Source organism: Rattus norvegicus, chromosome 2 (genome assembly GCF_021556685.1).
Source record: "Rattus norvegicus strain SHRSP/BbbUtx chromosome 2, alternate assembly SHRSP_T2T, whole genome shotgun sequence".
Classification (NCBI taxonomy): domain Eukaryota; kingdom Metazoa; phylum Chordata; class Mammalia; order Rodentia; family Muridae; genus Rattus; species Rattus norvegicus.
This window is the reverse complement of record NC_141535.1, coordinates 75,795,898-75,811,966: the sequence shown is the minus strand read 5'-3', so window position 1 is coordinate 75,811,966 and position 16,069 is coordinate 75,795,898.

Here is a 16,069-nt window from a genome sequence, read left to right as displayed (position 1 = left end):
CTAAGTACCTGGTATTTTTATCTACCTTTGTTAAGAGTGCCTGTGTCGTCAACTGAAGACACTAAAAGTCTCCACATATTGAGCCTCAATTTATGACTGGATAAAATGGGGACACTTTTATCTAGCAGAGCAAAGTATAGTTTTAATGATGTAATAGATATGCACAACAAAATACAGAGAATGGTTTGGTTTGACAAAATTTGCTCTTCTTTCTCTAAGAACCCTTTCTCTAAGATTCCCTAATCCATTCAAAAGTACTCAAGTAATTCTCTAAGAACCATTTTTATCCCACTTTTGGTATGTTTCATTATGGACCTGGCATACTCTCCCTCACCCCAGCAGAGAATTAACTATATATTTCAGGCTTTGATGCACTTCTGTGAATAGAGTGATCCATATTTTTCTTTTTTCTTTCTGTTTTTGGCTGTGTTATCAGGACATCATGTACCATCTCGGGAGGGGGTTGCTTCTTCTTCGGGTACTCAAGGGTATGAAGACATAATGAGCACAGCCAAGTCCATCCACTGCCAAACCCTAAACTCCTGAGTGAGATATAAGTGACGGTGACTGAATCCAGAAAAACTCTTGGTTGCAAGAAAAAGGAGTTTTATTACAGACCCCTGTTGCTTATTTTATTGTGCTGTCATATTACCCTGCTCCTTCTTGTTTGTTTTAGGTATAGTTCTGTTTTCATATTTATATATATTTCCTTTCTATTTTTGTTCTAGTAACTACAGCATCCACTAGACTGAATATGCAAGGCTTAATGTCTATTATGTTTCTAAAGACTATTGTACCAAAACGAATAGACAGAATATATGGAAATAATTTTTTGAAGGAATAGTGATTTAAAGTACCATTTTATATGAAAATAACTAATATATAAGTGCAGAAGGTACATATTCTAACATACATAGAGTTTCAAAATTTATTAGAAATAGTCACCAAGGTTCAAAGTCTATTCGATTTAAAATTGGGCATATTTATACACCATTTCAAAGTATCCAGTGCCAATTTTCTACCAGAAGTGTCTGTGCTTCAACTATTATAAATTAACTTCATATACTCACAAAACATTCTAGAAGTTTAAACTTTTATTTCATTGCATTTACTCTGGCTATAAAGATAGTGAACGGCTCCTTTTTCTGTGTGTCACCAAGTGCTTTCTCGGGATTTATTGTTTTTCGGTTATCAACCCACGAATTTCTGCTGCTATGGAAGGGATGCATCTCACTGAGGTTATTATCCCTTGACATGAAGAAATATTGCATCTATTCTTTGAAGTGCTTTCCTCAATGCTCCAAGTGTTTCCTTGTCCTATATCACTCAGTGACTGTCTCAGTCATTTGGGCCTCCAATCACTCCACTAGGGAATCTGGAATATGCTCTCACTCATATTCTTTATCCTCTGTCAAAACCAAGCTGCTAGAATAAGGACTGGTTACAGTTTCATGACATAAAGAAATCACTTATGGACCACATAATCTATACATTGTGCATTTCTGTTAAGAGAAGACATATAATTATTTGTTATAGAATTGAAATAACTATTCCCATATATCTCAAATTATCCTTGAGATTTGCATATAGATTCATTAACACATACATTATGTGAATACTAAATGCACTACTTTAAATTACACACATATACACAGACATATATAAATTCTATCTTCACAGACATTTTCTCAGGCTATCTTTCCATCAACTCTCTGAAATGAATGCAAACACCACAATTTTAGGAGGAAAAACGTCTATGACCAGGGCTAAAGAGATTTCTCAGTGTATAAATACTACAGCCTTACTAGGCAGGTTACCTGAGTTCAATTTCTAAAAACCCATCTACAAATTTATATTCAGTAGTATGTGTGTGCAATTCCTGAAAACCTAATGAGAAAAAGAAAGCCACGGCATAAATGCTCACTGGCCTGCTGGCCTATAATAAATAGTACAACATGAACACACCTCAAAAATGTGTAAGGCAAGAAATGTCTCACACAGTCTTTTCTCTGAAGAATTTATGCACACATACATGCATAAATAAATAAATAATAATATCATTGATGGTAGAAATATAAATAGAAGAAACATGCTATACCTTATTATGTCTTGTTCTACTATGCAAATGTATACACATTCATCTTATCAGTAAATTCTTCAAAGTTATTATTTTGATATCAGTGGGAAAATGGGGATGGTGTTTTAGAATTCAGTATAGGAAATTGAACATTTCCTCAACTTATTTGTCATTCAGACTCCATTTCTATTTAAGGTCCTAAAACACTTCTATAAATGCCTATGTAGAGATGTGTATTTTTCATTATCACTTAACCATATGTCTTGATTTAGTCAATAACACATATGTGGTGCTAGGAGATACTGCTTTGGTGAAGAAAGCCAGCAGCGATTTCCTGTGTCTCCTTCCCATTTGGGTTACTGGAAGCAGGGTCTACATGCACTCCTCCTGTCCAAATGCTTTGCTGGAGTTAGACATCTGAGTCCTCAGTTGGTCTGCAAGAGATATTACATAAGTTTTGGGTATCATCAAGCATTAAGTTAATAGATTTCTTTATTTTCACCATATATCAAAATAACAGTGAGCAACAAGTATTGTAGTTCAACAGGTAGAGTTAAATATATGAGTTATAACTTACAATCTTCAAAATAAATCCCATTCTATTAAAATGAAATTCTTATAACATAACTAGAAATATGTTAAATTTGTTTGAATTTTGTATCTCTAGTTTCTTTCTAGAAAGATCAATGGTATAATTTCTCATATGACGTACTAAGGTTTCCTTTTCACATACTTATATTACATATGATCACATGTGCATAATATGAGTTAAAGTATGCTGAGACATACTATATTTTAGGGATTGAGTATTGATCCTAAAATTTTTGAAATTGTGTCAATTAATAAAATGAATAAATCACATTTTTCTCAAACGTAAAACATTTCTGCAAAGACATTTTAATCATTTATAAGTTTAAAAATATGTTAAAGAATTAGCATATTAATAAAGTTATTCAATCAATTTCACTTCACTGAAACACTTGTAGTTATGAAATTATTTGAGGAAAGTTTATATAAAAACATAAAGTGTCCCTATTTAAGGTTGCAACATGCGTATTTGAATAGGTATGCTATGAATTTTAATGGCGGCTTAATTAGTTTTCCTGTCTTCAATAACTATTAATTATGTAGGTTTTTAATTAAAATAAATCAGTACTATCTCAAAAAAACAAAAGATTTACCTAAACCACAAATCTGCTCTATAAAATATGTATAACTTTTGTTTGTTAAATGTATTCACACATATTTTATCTGTATAGGTATAATCAATCATTTTGCCATCCTTCATCTTTGTGAATATTGCAAAATGAGCTTTGTCTATTGAAAACTAATGAGCTGTGTACTTATAAGTGACTCAAATTGACAAAAATCTATACTGCTTAACAGTCTTCAATGAAAATAATTACAAGAAAATAAACTGTAGCTCAAATCAACTATTATATCCTCAGTCATTAATGTGTAACTTCTAGAAGGAAATCACCATGATAGACATAAGCTTCTGACATGAAAATAGAGAATTTTGAAGATGTAAACATCATTATAAAATTGAATTTTAAGTCTAAAATTGTGAGCAAATGTTAAATGACCTTGTGTAAAAAGATATTAATTTACCATCAAACAGTCTCTATATAGTTAAAAGGCAAACTCGAAATTTAATCTATGCTTTAGGCACTGTTTTTTTTATACCTATAAACCACCATTAATACTGGTCATGACAACACTGATTTTAGAGACGTTTAATGTCTCCAAGTTATCTATTTATTAATTGGGAAATGGTTTGTTAATTTCTATCTTTATCATTCTTTATCCCAGAAAGTAATTTCCCTCTTTGTTGAGTCTTATGTATTTGTAAATGTCTATATTTCATTTTGCTGTCTGAGAATCCACCAGAACCATTATGCCTTTTTTGCTGTAATTAATGTAAAATTCTGTATGGTATGTGCATATGTTTGCTTGTGTGTATGTGTGTCATTGTGGGGTGTGTGTGTGTGTGTGTGTGTGTGTGTGTGTGTGTGTGTGTCCTTTTAATAGTATATCATTTTTATATACTTCTGGGAGTTGTAGTATCTTCATCAGAAATGTTAACCCCTTCCTATAGTCACACGCATTCAATTTCAGTGAGATCATCCTAACATTCATTTACTCCTCTGTGTGTCATTGGATGAAGCTTAGATGTACGGGTTTCTGCTCTTCTTTAGATGTAAGACAGTATGAGATTCGGTCTGAAATTGTATCCAGGTGCAGAGATTCCTGTGATGGCACTAAACTTTTGTATTTATGACATTTACATTAAAATTGAGTGACTCAAATGAAAGAGGCAAGGAAAACTGTCAGGATTGAGAGATTTAGCTAATATTCAAAAGTGTTAGGAAAATTAAGTGCACTCACAGTAGCATTGACAATGAACTGTAATGCAGCGCTTGGTAAACTGAGAAGTGAGGAAACCTAAGTATGGATTTCCAAAGGGATACAGTGATATGAGCTGCACCTTTTGCCAGCACGTCTCTCTCTTTATAAATTATTAATGAGATCTTCAAACAACAGAACTGAATGTAAAAATACTCCAACTGCTCAATCCGTCTGTCTCTTTTTTTCTCTCCATCTTTCAGTCTCTCAGTAGCTGTCTTTCTACATATTCATATTACATGTGTATGTATATGTGTGTGTGTGTTGAAATGCACATAGGAATAATGCCAAATGAACTGATTGACCAAGATTGACAATTTGCTATTACACAATCTATGTGGGAGAAGACCCCTAGAGAAAACTGCCTCTCTCTTTTAGAAGTTACTGATTACTTTTAGTTCTTCATTGAGGGGACACTGTGTGGAAAATTTCCCATTACATATGATAGTCTGTCAGCTGATCTTGTTTAGATAAAAATATTGTTCAGATATTATGGATATATTTTTCTTATAATGTGTACAGGATCATGAGCAAAATATCAATAGTGCAGGTTGTAAGATCAACAATTGATAAATGGGACCTCTAGAAACTGCAAGGCTGCTGTGAAGAGAAGGACCTTATCAATAAGAGAAAAAGCAACCTAAAAAATTGGGGGAAAATCCTTACTAACCTTGCATCTAATAGAAAGTTAATACCTAAAATATATAAAAAAACGCAAGAAGTTAGTCTCGAAAAAAACAAACAACAACAAAACAAAACAACAAAAAAAACCCCAAATAATCCAATTTCAAAATAGGTTACAGAACTAAACAAAAATTCATATAATTGAGATTTTCCATCAGGTTGAGGGCTTTCCTCCATTGTCAACATGCAGTGAAGCACTGCATCTCACAGGGAGCCATACTTAGAATTTCTGCATTTAGATCAGCTGACAGCAGGAGAAGTGAGACCCTGGGCCAGGGTTGAGCATTTGAAACCACCAATCACAGTCTTAGAAACACATTTCCTCCAATGAGGTCATATCTATCCCCCAGAGGTCATACCTCTATTTAAATGTTTTTAAAAGAAGCTTTCATTTATTTTCAATGTATGCATTACAGGAAACAAAACACAAGAGGGAAAAAACAAAGTCACCCAATCACAAGCAGCTCAGCTCAATGTGTCATTCCAGATCCTGCAAGTGTGCACGCACTTAGGTAACTGAGATTATACAGTATGTACCATTCTTTCCCCACTTTGTGAATATTCACCAACTAAAATCCCCACAGTATACAAGGATTTTTTTTTATCGTGTCAAGCCAGGAGAGGAAGAGAGGAAGAGAGAGAGAGAGAGAGAGAGAGAGAGAGAGAGAGAGAGAGAGAGAGGAAGGAAGAGTGAGAGTGAGGAAGAAGAGCACAAGGATTTTTATAACCAAGAATACAGCAATTAATCCCTGTCAAATAGTCCTCCTCCCAAAGGACCAAGTATTCAATTCCATGAGCTTCTGGAAAATATTGCTATTCAAATCACCACACAAATCATATCATTCTAATTTTGCTATATTTGACAGTTATAGTTCATATATACATACTTCATTTATTCAAATCTCCTTAGACTGAAAGGCTCCTGTTTTACTGAAAGAGATAGTATTGTTTGGATGTAGGAAAATTAAATAAGACTGTAATCCTGAAATTTTTTCTGAGTGAGAAGAAATTTTGTCTACTATTGATGGATGGAATGAATTCATTATGGTCACTAGAAACCAGAGCTTCCAGGGACTAAGCCACTACCCAAAGACTATACATGGACTGACCCTGGACTCTGACCTCATAGGTAGCAATGAATATCCTAGTAAGATCACCAGTGGAAGGGGAAGCCCTGGGTCCTGCTAAGACTGAACCCCCAGTGAACTAGACTGGTGGGGGGAGGGCGGCAGTGGGAGGAGGGTTGGGAGGGGAACACCCATAAGGAAGGGGAGGGGGGAGGGGGATGTTTGCCCGGAAACCGGAAAGGGAATAACACTCGAAATGTATATAAGAAATACTCAAGTTAATAAAAAAAAAAAAAAAAACAAAAACAAAAACTGGGTACTTAACATATGCAAAAAAAAAAAAAAAAAAAGAAAGTGGAACATGACCAATGCAGGTATCTTCAGGCTGTCCTGTTAAAGAAATGCAAACTGAAACTTTGATGGAAACTTAATGAGTGCGCAGCTGGCTGGGACTGAGAGAGAAAAGTTCATGTTAACGTTCACTTCTCAATCACTTGAGCAGAAAACCTAAACAAAAATGAATGCTCAGGTCTTCCCCTCCTATACTCCGCCATGGCTTTGAAATTTTGCAATGCTGACATACTTACAGAAAGGCTTTTTAAAACTAAATGCTCTCCAATCCTGTGGTTAAAATTAGACGGGGGGGGGAGAGAAAATACAAGAAAATAAATATAAGAAAATGAATTATTTTATTAAAATCTATCTGTGTTTTGTTGGCTTCTTAGAATCCCAAACTGAGACCACAAAATGCCTTTCATATTTCTTTATCCCAGTGCTCAGGGATTACTTAGTAAGACAATGTGGGAAGACGGTAAGAACCAGAACCAATATAGTCCTTGAAGTTCTAGCCAGAGCAATCAGACAACAAAAGGAGATCAAGGGGATACAGATCGGAAAAGAAGAGGTCAAAATATCACTATTTGCAGATGACATGATAGTATATTTAAGTGATCCCAAAAGTTCCACCAGAGAACTACTAAAGCTGATAAACAACTTCAGCAAAGTGGCTGGGTATAAAATTAACTCAAATAAATCAGTAGCCTTCCTCTATACAAAAGAGAAACAAGCCGAGAAAGAAATTAGGGAAACGACACCCTTCATAATAGACCCAAATAATATAAAGTACCTCGGTGTGACTTTAACCAAGCAAGTAAAAGATCTGTACAATAAGAACTTCAAGACACTGAAGAAGGAAATTGAGGAAGACCTCAGAAGATGGAAAGATCTCCCATGCTCATGGATTGGCAGGATTAATTTAGTAAAAATGGCCATTTTACCAAAAGCAATCTACAGATTCAATGCAATCCCCATCAAAATACCAATCCAATTCTTCAAAAAGTTAGACAGAACAATTTGCAAATTCATCTGGAATAACAAAAAACCCAGGATAGCTAAAACTATCCTCAACAATAAAAGGACTTCAGGGGGAATCACTATCCCTGAACTCAAGCAGTATTACAGAGCAATACTGATAAAAACTGCATGGTATTGGTACAGAGACAGACAGATAGACCAATGGAATAGAATTGAAGACCCAGAAATGAACCCACACACCTATGGTCACTTGATTTTTGACAAAGGAGCCAAAACCATCCAATGGAAAAAAGATAGCATTTTCAGCAAATGGTGCTGGTTCAACTGGAGGGCAACATGTAGAAGAATGCAGATCGATCCATGCTTATCACCCTGTACAAAGCTTAAGTCCAAGTGGATCAAGGACCTCCACATCAAACCAGACACACTCAAACCAATAGAAGAAAAACTAGGGAAGCATCTGGAACACATGGGCACTGGAAAAAATTTCCTGAACAAAATACCAATGGCTTATGCTCGAAGATCAAGAATCGACAAATGGGATCTCATAAAACTGCAAAGCTTCTGTAAGGCAAAGGACACTGTGGTTAGGACAAAACGGCAACCAACAGATTGGGAAAAGATCTTTACCAATCCTACAACAGATAGAGGCCTTATATCCAAAATATACAAAGAACTCAAGAAGTTAGATCGCAGGGAAACAAATAACCCTATTAAAAATGGGGTTCAGAGCTAAACAAAGAATTCACAGCTGAGGAATGCCGAATGGCTGAGAAACACCTAAAGAAATGTTCAACATCTTTAGTCATAAGGGAAATGCAAATCAAAACAACCCTGAGATTTCACCCCACACCAGTGAGAATGGCTAAGATCCAAAACTCAGGTGACAGCAGATGCTGGTGAGGATGTGGAGAAAGAGCAACACTCCTCCATTGTTGGTAGGATTGCAGACTGGTAAAACCATTCTGGAAATCAGTCTGGAGGTTCCTCAGAAAATTGGACATTGAACTGCCTGAGGATCCAGCTATACCTCTCTTGGGCATATACCCAAAAGATGCCTCAACATATAAAAGAGACACGTGCTCCACTATGTTCATCGCAGCCTTATTTATAATAGCCAGAAAATGGAAAGAACCCAGATGCCTTCAACAGAGGAATGGATACAGAAAATGTGGTACATCTACACAATGGAATATTACTCAGCTATCAAAAACAACGAGTTTATGAAATTCGTAGGCAAATGGTTGGAACTGGAAAATATCATCCTGAGTGAGCTAACCCAATCACAGAAAGACATACATGGTATGCACTCATTGAGAAGTGGCTATTAGCCTAAATGCTTGAATTACCCTAGATCCCTAGAACAAACGAAACTCAAGACGGATGATCAAAATGTGAATGCTTCACTCCTTCTTTAAATGAGGAAAAAGAATACCCTTGGCAGGGAAGGGAGAGGCAAAGATTAAAACAGAGACTGAAGGAACACCCATTCAGAGCCTGCCCCACAGGTGGCCCATACATATACAGCCACCCAATTGGACAAGATGGATGAAGCAAAGAAGTGCAGACCGACAGGAGCCGGATGTAGATCGCTCCTGAGAGACACAGCCAGAATACAGCAAATACAGAGACAAATGCCAGCAGCAAACCACTGAACTGAGAATAGGTCCCCCATTGAAGGAATCAGAGAAAGAACTGGAAGAGCTTGAAGGGGCTCGAGACCCCATATGTACAACAATGTCAAGCAACCAGAGCTTCCAGGGACTAAGCCATTACCTAAATACTATACATGGACTGACCCTGGACTCTGACCCCATAGGTAGCAATGAATATCCTAGTAAGAGCACCAGTGGAAGGGGAAGCCCTGGGTCCTGCTAAGACTGAACCCCCAGTGAACTAGACTATGGGGGGAGGGCGGCAATGGGGGGAGGGTTGGGAGGGGGGCACCCATAAGGAAGGGGAGGGGGGAGGGGGATGTTTGCCCGGAAACCGGGAAAGGGAATAACAGTTGAAATGTATATAAGAAATACTCAAGTTAAAAAAAATAATAAAAAAAAAAAGAACCAGAACCAGGGCATATGAATGAATTCACTGACATTGTGAGAACACGCACAAAACATGCATAAACAAACAGAAAAAAACCTATTTAGTGGAACAAAAGTCCAGCCCTACCTGATGATCTTTTGTCAATTGATAGTGTCTCTGATATGAAGAGTCATTTTTCTTTAAGGGTATGGCCCCTGGTAGGTGAACCATGCTCCAGGGGAATTCTGCATTGAGCAATATATGAACAGAACAAATGTGACTTGACAAAGTTTAGGGGGGAAAAGAGAACATTATTTTGTGTACCTATAAACAGGAAGGAGCTGAGTAGGTTAGCCAGTAAGATCAAAGGATAATCTATGAAATTCTCAAAGAACTAACTAAATGTTTGTTATAAAAGTTTGTCCATCTTTAACCGTACAAGAAACAGTGTGTTATATAGCTGACTATGAAATCACATGACTTTTTACTAAACCTTTGAAAAGATAGGTTTGGTTTTGTTTGGTTTAGTTTGGTTTGGTTTGGTTTGATTTGGTTTGGCTTTTTTCATAACAGGAGCCTTTGGAAGAACAACAATTTCTTCGTTCAAGTTTCATCTCACTGCACTCATTTCCTTTTGCTTGGCTTTAAGGTGGGAACATGATTTGCTGCTGTTGTTTTTGTTGATGTTGCTGATGCTGTTTTCATAGGAACTATTTGCATCCCATATTTTGTTTTCCTTCTATCTTAAATTTAAAGAACGGATGCAATACTTTTCAAATGCCTTAAACTATCTACTGGATATTTTACACGCTGTAAATGCCCCATTTAAAATAGGTAACCATGTTTATTTTATACATTTCACCCATGAATCTATATATTTCTTATTATTCAGGTGGGGAAATATTCTCTTCCTATAGAGACTTGGCATGTTTTGTTCCTTTTTAACATGTCTGACAGGTTGTCTCATAACCTTCTTACAGATTGTTTGAAGTGCATTATTTTTGTTTGATAAGGAAATGATAATTATACCTTTGGACAAATTACATAGAGCAATGTTTACTGTAACATTTTTGCTCAGTAATTTCCTCTTAGTTTACCCTCATGGACACCAAGGGGCATGGATTAGTAACAGGTGAATTAGTAGCAGAGTTGTCTAAGTATCATTTCTTGTAAGGTGTTGGTAGTGGTTAGAATGTGATTTACCCCAACAGGCTCATAGGTTTGCATGCTTAATTCCTGAAAAGCTGTCAGGGAAAGATTAAGAGATGTGGCCTTGGTGGAGTACATGTTTTCCTGGTGGAGGTTTGGTGTCCTTGGGAATGGGATTTGAGGTTTCAATAGCTACTCTTTCTGACTGGAGAATAGGATTAAGAAGCTATTGTTACTTCTCCAACAATATGAATCTAGCCATGATGATTCTAAATCTAAACTAAATGGAGAGAAACTTGAAGAAATTCCACTAAAATCAGGGACTAGATAAGGCTGCCAACAATCTTCCTATATATTCAATATAGTACTCAAAATCCTAGACAGAGCAATCAGAAAACAAGAGGAGGTAAAAGGGATATAAATTGGAAAGTAAGAAGTCAAAATATCCTGATCTGCAGATGATATGATAGTATACATAGGGACCCCAAAAGTTTCACCAGAGAAATACCAAGCCTGATAACTTCAGCAAAGAGGCTGGGTATAAAATTAACTCAAACAAATCAGTAACCTTCCTCTGCTCAAATGATAAACAGGCTGGGAAAGAAATTAGGGAAACAACACCCTTTACAATAGTCACAAATAATATAAAATACCTTGGTGTCACTCTAACCATGCAAGGGAAAGACCTATATGATAAGAACTTCAAGTCTCTGAAGAAAGAAATCAAAGAATATCTCAGAAGTTAAAAAGATTTCCTGTGCTCATCGGCAGGATTAATATAGTAAAAATGGCCATCTTGCCAAAAGCAATCTACAGATTCAATGCAATCTCCATCAAAATTCCCACTCGATTCTTCATAGATTTAGAAAGAGCAAATTGCAAATGTATTTGGAATAACAAAAACAACAACAAAAACAGGGTAACAAAAACCATCCTCACCAATAAATGGACTTCTTAGGGACTCACCATCCTTGACCTCAAGCTAAATTACAGAGCAAAAGTAATCAAAACTGTATGGTATTGGTACAGAAACAGTCAGGTAGATCAATGGAATAGAATTGAAGATCCAGAAATGAACGAACAAACCTATGGTCATTTGATCTTTGAAAAAAGGAGTTAAAACCATCCTGTGGAAAAAAACATTTTCAACAAATGATGCTGCTTCAATTGGAGGTCGGCATGTAGAAGAATGCAAGTCAATTCATTCTCATCTTCTTTTACAAAGCTCAAGTCATGGGTACTGGGGAAAATTTCCTGAAGAGAACACCAAAGGCTCTAAGATCAACAATAGACAAATGGGACTTCATAAAATTGCAAAGCTTTTGAAGGCAAAGGACACTGTCAGTAAAACAAAACAGCAACCAACAGATTGAGAAAAGAACTTTACCAGTCCTACATCCAATAGAGGGCTAATATCCAATATACACAAAGAAGTCAAGAACTTAGACTCCATGGAATCAATTAACCCAATTAAAAATTGGGTATAGAGCTAAACTAAGAATTCTCAACTGAAGATTTTCAAATGGCTGAGGCACACCTAAATAAATGCTCAACATCCTTAGTCATCAGGGACATGAAAATCAAAATGACCCTAAAAGTCTACCTGAGTAGCCAAGTCTTAGCCTGAATGGCTAAGGTCAAACCTCATGTGACAACAGAAGCTGGCAAGGTTGTGGAGAAAGAGGAAAATTCCTCCGTTGTTGATGGGATCACAAACTGGTACAACCACTCCAGAAATCAGTTTGGTGTTTCCTCAGAAAATGGGACATAGTACTAAATGAGGATCCAGCTCTACCACTCCTTGGCATATATGCAAAAGATGATCCAACATACAAAAATAACATGCTCCACTATGTTCATAACCATCTTAGTAATAATAGCCTGAAGCTGGAAAGAACCCAGATGCCTTTCAACAGAGGAATGGATACAGAAAATGTGGTACATGTACGTAATGGAATACTACTCTGCTATCAAAAACAATGACTTTATGAAATTCATAGACAAATGGATGGAACTGGAAAATATCATCCTTAGTGATGTAACCAATCACAAAAGAACACACATGCTACACACTCACTGATAGGTGGATATTAGCCCAAAAGCACAGAATAGCCAATATACAATTTACAGACCACATGAAGCTCAAGAAGAAGGAAAAGTGTGTATGCTTCAGTCCTTCTTTGAACGGGGCACAAAATAATCACAGGAGGAAACACAGAGACAAAGTTTGGTGCAGAGACTGAAGGAAATGCCACCCAGAGACCGCACCTCCTGAAGATACATTATATACAGTAAAAAAAACCCATACACTGTTGTAGATGCAAATAGTGCACACTGATTGGCACCTGTTACAGCTGTCGCCTGAGAGGCTCTGCCTGAGCCTGACAAATACAGAGGTAGATACTTGCAGCCAACCATTGGACTGAGAACAAGGTTGCCAAAGGAGAATTTAGAGAAAGGACTGAAGGAGCTGAAGGGGTTTCCAACCCCATAGGAAGAACAATAATATCAATCAACCACACATCCCAGAGCTCCCAGGAACTAAACCACCAACCAAAGAGTACACATGGAGCAACCCATGGCTCCAGCCACATATGTAGCAAAGGATGGCCTTTTTGGGCATCAATCGGAGGAGAGGCCCTTGGTCCTGTCAAGGCATGATGACCCAGTGTAGGGGAATTCCAGGACCAGGAGGGTCAGGGAGCACCCTCATAGAAGCAGGCAAAGCAAGGGGTGGGTAGGGGGCTGCTGCATGTGAAACCAAGAAAAGAGATAACATTTGAAATGTAAATAAAGAAAATACCCAATAAAAGAAAAAAGACAAATACCTCTAATGTTTCTAGGGATGAGCCAAGATCTCTGATGCAACCATCAAAGAAATAAGAAAAAAAAGGCAGTAGTCATCAAGAGGCAGTCAGAAATACAGAATCAGGAATCTACCTCATGGGTATCAAATTTCAAAATTCTGATTTCTTCCTATGCCACAAAGTTATATGTAATGTATACAATGAAAGTTCACACTGTACCTCTTGTAAATAGTTTTGAAAATAAGTATTATTTAGCAGACTGAAAGAACTGTAGTAGAAGTTGAATATATTTTCAAATTTGTATTTCAAAATAGTTATTGAAATCCTAGCTAAGTATGTCATGTGTAATTGGAATACCTTGTTTTTATACTTTCAAACTACAAGTAACAAAATGTTCTAAGTTTTCTCTCTGCCCCAGGAATTGAGACAAAAGACTGACTTTACAAAAGTGAGCAAAGTAGGTATAGATTTTTTTGATGGGTTGTAGTCTGAGAAGGTGGAATGGTATTAAAATGGAGTTATTAATGTAGTTAAGTATTGTACATAATGTGAAAGGCAGCACAATACATCTCACTTACTTTCAATGATTCCCTTAAACCTTCTAGTACAAAATGATCAATGGTAACACAGTCAGTGTGAAATAGTAAATACATGTCACCAACCATCTACTAGGAGGCCAGATAAAACTGGCATTGATTCATAGTCCTTCTGAGTCTTTTCAAATAGTGCAGAACTTTAAGGTTATATCTAGCTTTCTCAGCATGCAGAGTACAGAGTGTCCTCTAAGGACAATAAATGATTAAGCCTACCTCACTAAACTTATTCCAGAAACACGCTGCCCAGTGTTATATCTCAGCAGAGACTCGAGTAATTTGTCACTTGTTCTCTATCTCAGAACTGGGAAGGAAATGGTCGGAAGTTAAGGAAGACCATCAAGAGAAATGTGTGAATAAATAGGGCAGTAGTATGACTTTCTTTACAAAGTAGTTAATTACAACAGGGGAGTAGGATAATTTTGCACAAGTGACTAACATTTTAATTGTAAACTGAGTAAATAATGTCAGGAATTGAACTAAGGCCATATTTTGAAAAAGAAAATTAAAAAAAAACAGAAGATAACACAACACTGACATGTGAATATGTGAATGTAATTCATGTTGAATTTTTATCATATTTTGAAACTTTACATTTATCACATCTGATATTAAGTTATGCAAAGCAAAGATTCAAATGTACTTTAAATAACATATTTTTAGAAGATTCTTTTTTTCTAAATTGACATGAGCCACTCTATTTTTTTCCAAATAATTCAACTTCACTGTCATTTTCTAATTAAAATCTTTGTACTTTTAGAAAAAGTTCCATTAATATAATAGAAACCTGAAACTGTTTAAACCTGAAACTCAGAATTATTAAAGGTCATGGCAAAAATAATAAAGTGCATAAAATCAACTATAAAACCAATATAATACCTGTATTCCAGCAGATTGTGTGTGTTTGGCGGAAGGGGGTGTTAATTTCACTCAATGTGGGAGTTTTCTTTCCATCTCAATGCAATGTAAATATCATAGGGCTCAGACATAAAATGTAAACACAATAGTAACAAACTTGAGGGAGGTATGACCTTTTCTGTGAACCCCAATGGTCAACTTTAAGGTTCTTGATGAAATTCAGCAATCTGTTCTATAGGATTCTCTCTTTTTTACCTTCATGAGAATTTGTTACGGCCCCATAACTCATTTTTATTTGCTTTTATCAGCATTTAAGGTGATTTGATCTTCAGATGTATTGTGCATGTTCTATTTCCATGTTCTCTGATAGGAAGACACCAGTGTTAAATTCTTTCTCTTCCCTCGAAATAGTTAGCTTCTGATCTTTCATGAGCATTAGCAGTTATTTGAGACAGTTTTCTTCTTTTTGTTTTGCCATTTTCCCTTAGAAGGAAGACGTGGTTGGGGAGCTCACAAACAGAATTTAAATTAATATCTAAATAAATTATTCTGCCACAGCTTAAAGGCATGGTATCATGTGAAGATAATCAAATACATTTAGCAGTGCAAGTATGCCTTGGTGGATACCTGATATTTGTCAAGAAAAAGAAAATTCCCTCAAACTTGAAAGATTAGATCTATTAAAAACAAACACAAGTGTGGGCTGGAATACATTATGCCACAGTGTTTATTTGTCAACTGTAAAATTTTTCAATAGAACATCTAAAACCATGTTTTACTGTTCTAAAACACTAGAAAACTTAAGCAATAAAATCTACATAGTATATACTTTATTACATATGGCACAATGTAGATAGATGGATTTTAGTGATGAATTAAGTTTATTCAGTACTTTCATTATTCTGATGAAATTATTTACAATGTCTGCCATGTCATTTGTGTCCTGAAGTTCTTCTACTGTGTCATAGTCCCAGCTTCAGGGTAGAAAAGGTGATGAATTTGATGCCAAGGAAATAGCTGTTTGTTAAACTCTCTCAATTGTGTGGAAATGAAGAACAGAGAAGACCATGAAGGGACATTTAAGGACAT